The sequence below is a fragment of the Hyposmocoma kahamanoa genome, unplaced genomic scaffold, assembly GCF_003589595.1.
Source record: "Hyposmocoma kahamanoa isolate Upper Pololo Valley unplaced genomic scaffold, ASM358959v1 169, whole genome shotgun sequence".
NCBI classification, from domain to species: Eukaryota; Metazoa; Arthropoda; class Insecta; order Lepidoptera; family Cosmopterigidae; genus Hyposmocoma; species Hyposmocoma kahamanoa.
The window spans coordinates 1,105,600-1,118,457 of record NW_020653611.1 but is presented as its reverse complement, the minus strand read 5'-3'; positions in this window follow the sequence as shown (position 1 = coordinate 1,118,457).

The window sequence follows — 12,858 nt, the reverse complement described above, 5'->3', positions numbered from 1 at the left end:
AATATATATAACGCACACATTTTATATAAATGTTGTTTTCACCACGTCATCAACAACCTTGCCAAACTGCCAACAAACATTATTAAGAAGAAAATTATCTGCCATGAACTTGCAACAAAATAAGAGTATAGTTGCAGCCAGGTGCTTTAAGACCGGGGGGATCAGGCCCTAAACTCTGCTCACGGAGTTGGAAAATTGCATTCGTTATCGCATATCCGTTTCCGGACTGCAGTCTTGGATCATTATAGATTTAGATGCAAGTGTGTCATAAAATGTTACATTGTTGACTATTCTGTGTTAATAAGTTACAAACTTTTCGTTATAATTTTGATATTTTGTCGTAAGAGTTAATTGATTCAGTCACTTTTTTGATTCATTGACTGCAGCACTTGAAAACAACGTAACTACTAACTGCCTCATTGCTGGAAGCACCAGTTTTTTTACTGAGCAAGTAAACACATTCTACTTATTGAATATCATGATGTTTTACTATCATGGTATCCATATATTTTTTATGATAATACCCCACTAGTATCATGTTAGTAATGATCTCAAATAAAAATTATTTTGTGGCGGAGCCACGTGATCCCGGCACAACCGACATCGCGTTTAATACAACAACATCGCTCGTCACCTTCTGGTAGCTGTAAAGAAACTGACTGAGTGAAACCAAGGTTTTATTAATACAGACCGGCCATTATTTATAGCGACCGGACTCATCGAATCGTCCGTAATATACGAGTATATTGTAAAATTTTGGGGTACTGTAACAATCATTAACATATCGTTACCAATTTCGTTTATCGGCACGTTTTGGTTTAAGCAATTTAATTACTAATAATATAAAATATTGTTTTTATAATAACAAGGGACGGGACGAATAAGTCATGCGCCTGATGGTAAGCGACACGCCTGTCCATAACAGTTGCAGTGCCACTCAGAGGTTTAAGCACAAGATCTGAGGGATCCACTGCGCCCAAAACGTTGCAACATAAGTTGACGAGTCCCATGTGTCTGTAATTTAGCAGCACCCTTACCCTTCGAAACCGGAACGCAGTAAATCTTTCACAATTTTGTGTGAGATTAAATCATAAGAAATTATACCATTGAAGGTGAAAGGGTACATTTGAAATAAAGGTAGAATACAAACACGTAGTCACGTAGTGCAGCCGAAAGGTAATTCTCGACGTCTTTCGAAAACAGTAACTACGAGAAACGAGGCGTGATACACCCCTGTGCTCTCGTTCTACTGTGTGTACTATTACAGTGTTTATTACAGGTTGAGTAAGATAAGTTCGTAATGGTTATTTAACAAGCAAGCCCTGTATGTAGGTTACTTTTAATTTGGTCTGTACCTACCCCAGGTTTGTTATCATCGATTCGAGACTTGAGCCCGAAATACGTACACTAACAATTATGTCAACATGATAAGTTACAAGGAAGACGAAAACTAATGAATAGGTAATATAATTCAGTAGAAAAGAAATTTACCTATATTAATACAAAGCTACCTTAAAATAATGCTAATGATGCATTTAAAATATGTAGAGGTTATTTATTATTGAATTTATTTTGTAAACGGAACATCGCGCCATTCTCATTCATTAAAATATTTTCAAATAACTGATCCCGAAATTACCCTATAATTAAGTAAATTTTTCTTTTTTCTCTTATTATTTTTCCTTTATTTTAGGACTGTAACAGACTTTGAACAATATGTTGCCACCTCGGCTGCATTATCTATGACCGCGTTGAGATCTTCCCTTGGGTGTTTGGACAAGAGGAGCACACCTGCAAGTGCTGCCAGGAGGGTGTTCACATCGGGTTAATATTTGTATACCTGCACCCTGTTGATACATCTTGTCTTTGCAGCAACCTAACTAAGATCAATGTTGATATAGCGGCTTCCACACGGACCACAACTAATCGCATAATGGTGGTAATTCTTAAGGATATTGAAAGCAGATGGTGAGGGCTGGTTCTCACTCTATAGTATACACCTTGGGACAGTCAGATGGTAACGTACCTTTTTTGGTGCACTGGAACCTGTTGCGGCTTTCGAGGTGAACTCCGGGATTTAGTAACTGTACAGAGAATATTTTTGTTTTTTCTGTGCATATCTCTGTGAAACTGGAATATATATTGATGTAGTTAATGTAGCATGTAAACACAGTTTACTGCAATATTTATACCCTACCTCCAGACTTTTTTGTGACAGACGACATCTCTAGAATGACCTCTATTCATCGCCGACGCTCATTCCACTAATGGACTCGCCTTTTTAACGTTCAAATAAATAGTATACGGGTAAGTCAAAGAGCTTTGTCAGATATTAAAGTGGCGCTATTTAATTAGCGATTCAATTTGTTTGGTTTAATTTTTGTTAGTAGACATACATACGTATACTTACACTTTAGATTCCCATTAAGTAACCAACATTTCTTGCTTCACTGTACATATATTCCACAGACCACATAGTGATATATTCTAAGGCCTCCTATTGTTCTCACTAAACACAAGTCATTTGAAGAACGTTCTCCATCTGATCTCATCACCTTCTTCGTGCCCTTCTTCTTCTAATGTTGCCTTCCACGTAGAGTATATACATAAATCTCATTATATTTCACTGCTTTACTTTCATTCCGCCGCTTGATGTGCTTAAACCGCTTCAACATACGAATACTTTTCTCTATTTCTGTCCTCCTAAAGTCACATGTAGTATTTGTAAATATTTCGTATAGTTTTGTCGTTTAACTACACAACTTGCTGTTACAAGGTCAAAAAACTCATTCAGTGCCTGTGCTGTGGTCGAGTCCATAAGATTCACTGCTCAAAATAGACTAATTCTGAGGATTATGACATATGGTTATTCTAGATCTTCTGTAATAAATATTCTTCTTCTTTAGGGACTTATTTCTTGGTATTCCCTTACTAGGAGAATGGGTTAGATTCCCGGCAGAGCCAATTTGGGACATGACGTTTTCTACATTGATACCGGTCTAGGTGTTTCGGGTAATTTAGTCATGTGCAAGTTAATTCGTTTCGTCGCTAACTCTGGACCCACCAGCAGTCACTGTTTCCGGCACCACTATTGGAGATTACAACAAAGTCTCCTACTAAAACCGGGGCCTCCTGACACCAGTATTCAATTAGGTTGTTTGTATGTAGCTTATGATGACTGCATTTTGAATAAAAATAATTTGATTTTTGCTTTTCATTTTCTGATTCCATCACACAAGTGCTTCAGTAGACGTATGTGATTTGCATGTGCTGTTTTTGACATTTTTATTACAAAAAGTATACACTCAAGTGCAAGAGTTAATATCGTTGTTAATAGTCCCTGAAATATTTCCATTCTACTTCAAAGTTTAATAACTTTCATTTCTGTTGCTTATTTATTGATGGGCAATGCAAAAAAACTCCGTTATGCGTTGCTGAATCAGATTTCCAAGGAGACAAATCTCGCTTGGCAGACATTCCCAGCGTCTGAGGCTTCTATTAGCCGCCTGCTTTCACATGCCGAAGTAATTGAACATTCTGTTGGGCCTTAAAATATTTCTCGATAAGTTGGCAATAGGCACGCGATTGCAGGGATGGAGTTTGTGGGGCACAATGTTTCAGTTCCGAACGATGTCAAACGATAATATTAGTTTCTGTGGCATTGAAAAAGTGTTTATATGTCATGAGCAGGAACTTTTCGTTTCACCTTCACTGTTTTTGTTTTGGTTAACTAGAAATCCCAGAATATTCTGTCGATATGTGTTTCTCCTTCCTAATACAAACTACTTCTATGTTTGCAATATTTTAATTTTATCATACGTCAGATCCAAGAATTTTTACAACAAATTAGTGTCTTTTTTTTACATAAAATAGATGAATATAATTGTAGTACAAACACCATGATAATAAATATTTTTCAATCAATACAGCGACATCTCTGTCAGTTTTCTGGTAACTATAAAGGTATCAGAAGTGAAGACACTTTCAAAAATTCTAACAGATGGCGTTACGGTAAAAAAGCCATTTAAACTCAATGCAAGATAAGCAGCGAGTACATAAATAAATTCGTAAAATCTGCCGACTCGGTCTGTAGCCACAGAGAGGCAACAGACGCTGGTTTTAATCAAGTAGGATTGTAGGAATTTTCCTTTGTGTTTATAGATAAACTGGTTACATCACCGCTTGGCATCCGTGACGCTGTGGCCAAGAGTGTATGTCTTAATATACAAAAAATAAGTTGAAATAACAAACCGTAAAAGCACAATTAGCTCTAGATCCGGCGCTGTTCATTCTTGCATTTATAATCCCGCCCTTGTAACGTTTTTCCTTTCAGTAGCGTTCATCCTCCGGTAATGAAAATTCGAGACGTCGCATCGCTCAGCCGGGGGAATCGAATTGCTCTATAAGGCGGATTTGTGAACAAAATAATGACGTTTAAATTAAAAAAATACTTTTGTTCTAACTTGAGATGGATTTGCTTATTCCGTTTCATTTTCCATTTGTTTTGTTCTGGATTCAATGTTGTGGCAATACGACCATTGAAGTTCTAAGTCATTATTCATCATTACCATCCCTATACCGGGAATCCAACCTGAGACCTTCGCATCCAGAGCTCCTTGTGAAAGAGTACGTCCAGGGAAGTACTGCCACCTACCAGGGGACTTCAGATCTTTGCGATTTAAAGCTCCGAATGGCACTGCAACTGTTATGGACAGGTGTGTCCCTTACCATCAGACACTGTGGAACATCACACGGTTCAATTGCTAAAGAAATTTTATACAAACGTCTTAAATTTAAAATAACTGCACCTACCGACTGCCGACACCTTTTTACTAGCATGACGGATGTAGAGCCGCGATCGAGGTCAGCCCGCCGGACTCCTGGAGGACGTATAAGCTATTCATAACCTCTATTATTCATACATGCCACTCCTGTTTAAATCTAAGAGAGCTTTTGTCGATATTTGGAGTATTATGGCGATTGTATAATACACTTCTTTTAAAACTTGTAATTGTTAAGTAGTTCGTGTTACCAAAGGTGCTGTTACATATCTACATTATGTCAATACACGTCAAATATATTGTTATTTGTTTTGGTGTCTTTTTATGGTGACAAGGGACACGCCCGTCTATAGCAATTGTAATGCCACTCATATTTTTAAATCGCTGCCACTGTACCCGTCACCCTAAGTCTCCTCATATGCTTGTTATTTCACCAGTTCCCTTCAAAACCGGAAAGCGATAATGCTCGCATTACAGCTTGGCAGCAGAAATAGGTAAGGTAGCAGTACTTCCCTGGACAAACTTACTCTTTCACAAAGAGTAAATAAATCATAATTATCAATGTACATTATAAATATTAATAATACACTATGAGACTTTGTCAGTTTGTCTCAGGGTGACGGGCACAGTGGCAGTGCCCTTCATATCTTTGCGATTTAAAACCCTAAGTGGCGCGGCAACTGTTATGGACAGGTGTGTCACTTACCACTATGCCCACAACTGGTTCGTCCCGTCACTCACTATCATAAAAAAATTATAAAAAGACACAATAACACGGAGGGTAAATGTTGTGGATAGGACATTTTGCTTTATAGATTATATTGATGGGTGTTTGTTTATGTGGGTGTTTTATGATATTTTGTTATTTATAAGAAATTATTCCATATAATTGACCCTTCCGACCGACATCTTAAAAATACAGAATGTTTTTTTTCACATTTTGGTCGGTTTGATTCGAGGATCGGGCAAATAACTTTAAAAGTCTTTGAATGCAATATTACTTACTTTTAAAAATAAAATAATGTGTTCATGAAGGAAAATAACTTTATACTATTCATCCGATTGCGATTAAACTTTCATGGGTTATTGTGGCGACGTCTGCAAAAGTTTTTGAAGTAGCAGACTGCACTGCTGGGCACGGATTTCTAAGGACCCTCAAGTTAAGCACATTTGCAGTGGCATTGCAACGTTAACCTTACAGCCTGATACAGCTTGTTGAATAATACCAGCACGTCCCATGGTCAATATAAGAAATTCAACAATGCCCTTATATAGACAATACACAAAATTGCAAGGATTTATGGAAAAGATCAAGAACACAATTGTTTTCAAAGAATATGCAATTTACATAATTATGGTAAACCGTTCTCCTACAGTTTTCTATAATTTTGAAATCGTCTTCACAAAATGGCTGTGCATTCAGAAATCATAGCTCGATTGTACCAAGGCAAACATCGTAAACGCGGGGTGGTTTGTGATAAAAGATTCACACGCCGTGGGAGCCGACCGTAACATTCGGCTTGTTTCGTTTTCCACTCGTTTACTTCACCTGTTTGACGTCTCGCCGGGAACTTGAAGATGGAGTTAAAATACTAACTTACGAACTTTTCTAAATTGACTCTGCTCCGGGTGTTCTGGATAGTGCCCCGGGGTTAATTTCGTTTCTCTAACACTTACACTGGAAAATGATTATTGAAACTGTAATAAATCTTTACTAATACTTATTTTTGTGTCCAAATCCAAGCTTCGACGTTCTAGTACGCCTGGCGTTTTATGAATAGCAAACACACACAAAACAACTTTAGTTTAAGATTTTTTGAATGTTTTGTTTTTCATCTCTAGTACTCACTATTACGTGGAGTTCTTTTTTATTTTAAGTCAATTCAATGACCACCTTAAGATCAATATTAGCAGCAGTAGAGCTCCTTGTGAAAGAGTTAGTCCAGGGAAAAGCTCCCACCTTACTTATTTCTGCCGCCAAGCAGTAACATCAGCATTAATGCGTTCCGGTTTTAAAAGTGCTAGTGAAATTACAACTCAACTTATGTCTTAGGGTGATGGCCGCAGTGGCAGTGCCTCTCAGAACTTTGCGATTTAAAGCTCTGAGTGGCACTGTAACTGTTATGGCCTGGCGTGTAGCTTACCATCAGGCGCACGAGTTATACGTTTAGGCACTTGGTATTATAAAAAAAAGCCAATCTGAAAGTTACATCTGAAACCATTCTGCCAAAGTCACATTAAGATTTATAGCTAGCATTCACATGAAAACTACGACTGTATTCACATCAAGACTATAGCTGCATTCACATGTAGATTGCAGCTGGTTGCACGTGTACACGGCAGCTGCATTCACGCGTGGATTGATATTGCTATATTAAAATGTTGGTCTACAAAGTCAAAGTTAAGTAATCATTTATTCTTTACACTTGAAAACGTCATTTTTTAAGCTAATGCTCGTTCACTTTCTGACCTCCCTGAGAAGAACTAGCAAGAAACGCTAGGGATTGCTCTTTTCAAATAAACTTAAATGCTGTAGAATACATTTTGAATCATATTAGTGTGGAATCCAGACTCTCGTTGTCTTTCTGTATATCTTTGTCTAACACGTAGTCTACAATTTTGTAATATGACTTTTCAATTAAAATACTTTTAATGTAAATTTTAAATTTAAGAAATGTTCGTAAAAACGTATACAATACAAGAATCGTTTACCTTAGTTAAAAGAAAACGTGGTACCATGAGTTTGGAAGCAGGAGTATGTTTAATTTAAATAATAATAATTATAACGCATACACTCAACATAGCCCCGTACTAGGGAATCCCTGTATTACGGGTGCCATGGACACACACATAGACAACCACAAATTACACCCAAACTCACGAGAAAAATACATGTAGGCCATACAAATATTTCTAAAAATTGATGAGTAAGTCGTTTGATTTCAATGTAAAATCAAGTAACGGCGAATAGGAGTAATAGTTTCTGTTACAAACTGCCAACCTCAAATGCTGTCAGCTGTCCTCAATCCTATACAATTAACTCTACTGGTTACTCCGAAGCAAAAGTTAAAAAAACTTCGCAAGCATATTGTATGGCTCCTGTTTTTGAGTGACGGAAGCAGTTCGTACAACTCCCGACCGTAACACGAACGATTTTACCCCATCTGATAATGGCGGAGGATGCATTAAATATTCAACGCCTCAGTCTTATTTATGGACCCATGAACAAAGGCTCCTCGATCGTTACGTGTTTTCAGGCATTTGATTGATGTATTTTTTTATTTAACTGATTTGGGATAAAAAGGTGCTTAATAATTGTTGTTCTTGTTCATTTGTGTCAATATAAACTTACATTCCATTATTATTATATATATTGTGGGAGCGCAGAGCAGTGAGACGTACTATTTAATATTAAACGAGGAATATAATCATAATTAAAGATGTACTGTGAGCGTTCAGTTAAAAGACTCGTCAGGAACCCCCCGATGTTCATTTGACAACAACCCTCTTTTTTATCTAGTGATAGGCAAACCTATGATAGGCAAATTTACTTATGTGAACAGCCATACACTGCTCGGAAGCTGTTATACTACCAAAGAACAAAACTACCAAGGAGGCTATGGCTTTAAAAACCTATCAAAAAGAACAGACTATGATCACGTCCTAAGCAAACAATTTATATATTTTTTCTTATTAACCATCCTAGTTAATTATTTAAGCTATATCCCTAAGTGAATAACCTTTTTTTTTTTTTTTGACGGAGGGAAATCTTTATGGATACCCCTGAGCCCAGGGAGACTCAGGGATTATGTGGGGACTCTCCTTCCAGACTGGAAGGCCTACCCCACTAAAACCCCCCCGGGCTTCCCTCTCGCGTGGGATCAGTGAACATTCACCACGACGCCGCCCCGCCAGGGCTCCCGCGTCAACGGAGGGGCGAGTCGGTTGTCCTCCGACCCGCCCCCCAGACGAGTGAGGCCGTGCAATGCAGGCTCCGGAGTCCCTGTCCAGAGCCAGCTGGCCTCACTAGGGGATCAGGCGAGCAGCGAACTGCCTTCGCCTTCTCCTCGTACGTCTGCGCCGAAGCGGGTGCGCATCCGCCGCGCTAAGTGAATAACCCTACCTAACCTATAACCAACCAAAATATTTCTTTAATAAATATTACATACATCTTATTTATACATATATCAAGATTAACAACATTTCCAAATAACAATCTCTATCGTGTATGCTGCTAAGGACGTCACTTCGGACTTGAACATCCACCGAACAATTACTGGGCTACTTTCATGATAGTTCTCTCAGCTGCCTTAATTAAATAAATATATTTTCCTTCAAATGCAAACAGATACAGGCTTGATAAGCTTAATAGGAGGTGCCATCCACTGTTAATGTACAGTTACTTAGTTAGTTAGACGTATGTAAAAGTTAGTATTACTGAAATAAACATTTGATTATTTTTTATTATTATTATTATATGTTGCTTCAATCCCAAAGTAAGTAACTAAAGCTATAAAGAACTTGTGTTATGCAAATCAGAAATAATGGCGGTACCACAAACATCCAGTCGGGACTGTATAAACAATAAAGAAAAGTCAGTTTTCCTACATTGACGCGGCCGGGGATAGAACTCGGGACTTCAGAGACGGCGACAACATGATGAGCAATATGCAACCCATTCTCGACCACTGAGGTCATCAATATTATAAATAATACAATCATAATATATGAAACAATTTAACGTTACTAACACAATGTCTGAAGAATCACAAACATTTTTTTAACGAAAAGAAATAACCCTATATTTAAAACTATAAGAAGTAAAATTTCTTCCCTGCCCTGTTTTATTATAAAGTTACTTGTTGTCTTAGAGAGTATTTCCAGAATTACACAGAAACAAAAGCGTTTAAACTCGACGCCCTGCCAGTATAATTACAGTACCAAGTCGCAAAAGTGTTGTTTACTGCGATTACGGTACCACAAACTGGTTATTATACTGAACACTTATACTGAGGGATTTAAGGGCGATTAAAACTTTGTATGTTTTATTAAACGATATTCAAATTAAAATCAAAACTCATTTTTTGACATTGGCAATCTTCTACATATTTTTTGATAGACTTAAAAGTTCGATACGACAATGGTTTTCGTGTTATACTACGGGTCCTCTGGCGGTATAGTGTGTAGTCTGGTATGTTTGCCGTGAATAGAGTAAATGATTTTTTTCGCCATAATAACGCACACACTCTACATAGCCCCGCACTACCGAACCCTGGGTCGCGGGTTCCATGGACATGCAGGCAGTTATAAACGTAAGAGACATTGCCTCCGTGGCTGAACTGTCACTATAACTGCCACGCAGACAGGAGAAATATTTGTATGGCCTACGTTTATTTCTCTCGTGAGTTTGGGTGTAATTTGTGGTTGTTTATGTGTGTGTAAATGGCACCAGCAACTCTGGGTTTCCCTAGTGCGGGGCTATGTCGAGTGTGTGCGTTATTTTTTATTGGTATTTTCTTGCAAGAGTGAGCGTGTATATACGTGTAATTTTTAAGCGAACACTCCATTTTTAAAATTTATTTTATTTGTAACATACATTCAATTTAATTCATAATTAATAACAATAATTTCTCGTTAACGAAATTCATTTTTAAATGTTGTATAATGTAACAAGTAATGTTATATTTATTAATGGGTGTTTACATAGATAAAGAAACATTATTTTATATTTATTTATTTTTTATTAAAGCAATGCATAATGTTGCTGTGGGTACTTGTATATTGTAGTTGGTGATAATGATGACGTTGAGACCGCTGGGCATATATTGGCTCAGAGGTTAGGTGTTCCGTAAATGTAAGAACAACTCTTTTTAGAGTTTACTGCGGGAATTTTTATACATGTGCAATTTAAAAGCAGTAGAAATAGTAGTAATCTCCTTGTGAAAGAGTTTGAGAAGTAGCCACCTTACCTATTTCTAATCCAAAGACCAATGTGAGCAGTACTGCGTTGCGGCTTAGAAGGGTGAAAGCGCTGGTGAAATTACAGGCACATGGCACTTGTCAAGTTATGTCTCAGGGTAACAGGCGCAATGGCAGCGCCCCTAAGGTCTTTGCTATTTAAATCTTTGAGCGGCACTACAACTGTTGTAGGTAGGCGTGTCGCTTACCACCAGTCGTGCGACTTGTTCGTCCCGTTACTTGGTATAATAAAAAAATAGTACGGCGATTTTTTTTTTGTTACTTTATATTTTTAGCCTTGACAGATTAAGCTCTCTTTAATTACATCTCCAAAGCAACCTTTAATGAGGTCACCTGTAAAAGTTGCTTATAGATTGCTAAATAGCAATAAACCTGTTGTACCCTTGTGCTATCTTCACAAAATTACAGAGTATTTGTAGGTACTTTTTCAAACATTGCAATTTACTTGGAACAAAATAAACATGAAGTGGTTTAATGAAACTAGAGTTGTGGAAGAGGTATAATAGAGCCAATGTGAAAGATGACGTTAGGAGAAGATATCCACGAAAAGTTCACAGATCTAGTCGAGAATATTCTTATAAAAGGAAGACGTGAAAATATTAAAGAATATAATTGAAGTAAGTGGGGTGTGGAACAAGGAACTAGGATGTTGAATGAAGATAGAGCGGTGAAAGAGATATGTAGAGTCAACATGAATGGTAACATCCGAAGAGGACGGCCATGTATTATCACGTTCTTAGATCAAATCGAAAATATTTTAAATATATTGGAGTGTGCAATGAGACAAGTCCCAGGAAGTGGGAATCAAAGGGCATCTGTATATTATGTATGTGTATAAAGCAACCATTCTACCAATCACTTTTGTTTTTATCAAGGCACAGAATTCGCCGTTAACTGAAAATCAATTTTTGTTCGGATTAAAAAGTAAAAAGGTGAAGTAAAATAAAAGTAAAGTGTCCGCGGGGAAAGTCGGAGATTAATTCTCTTGATAAAATTTCACGGTTCAAGAAATCCAACTACCGGTTGCGTGGGGCGATGAACGATACTGATTACGTTCCGCTTCGCAACACCGGTTAACTTTCAGACAGGGCAGCTAATAAAGTTCAATACTTAGCCAGGGTGAAGATGGCACTGTTTTAATTGTTGGCACATTTAAAAAAAAAGTGCAGTAAGATGGAAAAAGTGCCAATAATGTTAATTTAATAACAATAATTGTTTTATTCATGTGTAGCGAGAAATAACCTAGTGATGGCACTGTTTTAATTGTTGGCATTTTTATAGAGTTATAAAAAATGCTCTAAGATGGAATAGGTGCCAATAATGGAAATTGCACAGCAATCACTGTTTATAATATCTATTTTAATTATTATATTATCGCGTAGCGTGAAGTAGCCTAATGATGGCACTATTTTTTTATGTAAACAAGGAGGGCAATGAGCAGACGAGCCACTTGATGGGAGGTGGTCATCATCGCCCACGGACATTTTACAACATCACAGGAGCTGCCTATGCGTTGCCAGCCTTTGAGAGCCCTGTAAACATGCTTTTTGAAAAACCCCACTTCAGTAGTAAGGTCATTCCACACCTTACAGTTTTGAAGAAGGAACGAATGAGATGCCCGCGTGGTCTTACAATGCTAGGCATTTAAGATATGGGGATGGACTCTACTCCTTTGGCGGGAGGTGCGATGGTGGAAACGAGACGGTGGCACCAGTAGGGAAAGTTCCTCAAAGCACTCCCCATTGTAAAGACGGTAGAACATACACAGAGGGCCAACGTCACACCGTAGACTAAGGGACTAGATCCTTGGGACCTCGATACACCACGATCGTGCACTAAACTCGACCAACGGCGCGCAACTTTGACAACGTCGTCAACCTATCTATTTATATTCTCGGCCACCATTCGGGTATCGCTATTCTTCGTCATTACCATATCTTATATCTTATGTCATAAATCTATTTTAATTGTCACTTTAGAAGAAAAAAATACTAGCATAGAACGTGTGCCAATAATAAAACTTATAGTGACAGTTATTTAGTTCTTTCCTCTCTTAAGTTTTAAGCGAAAGGTAAATGTTTGAATATTAGCTAATAAA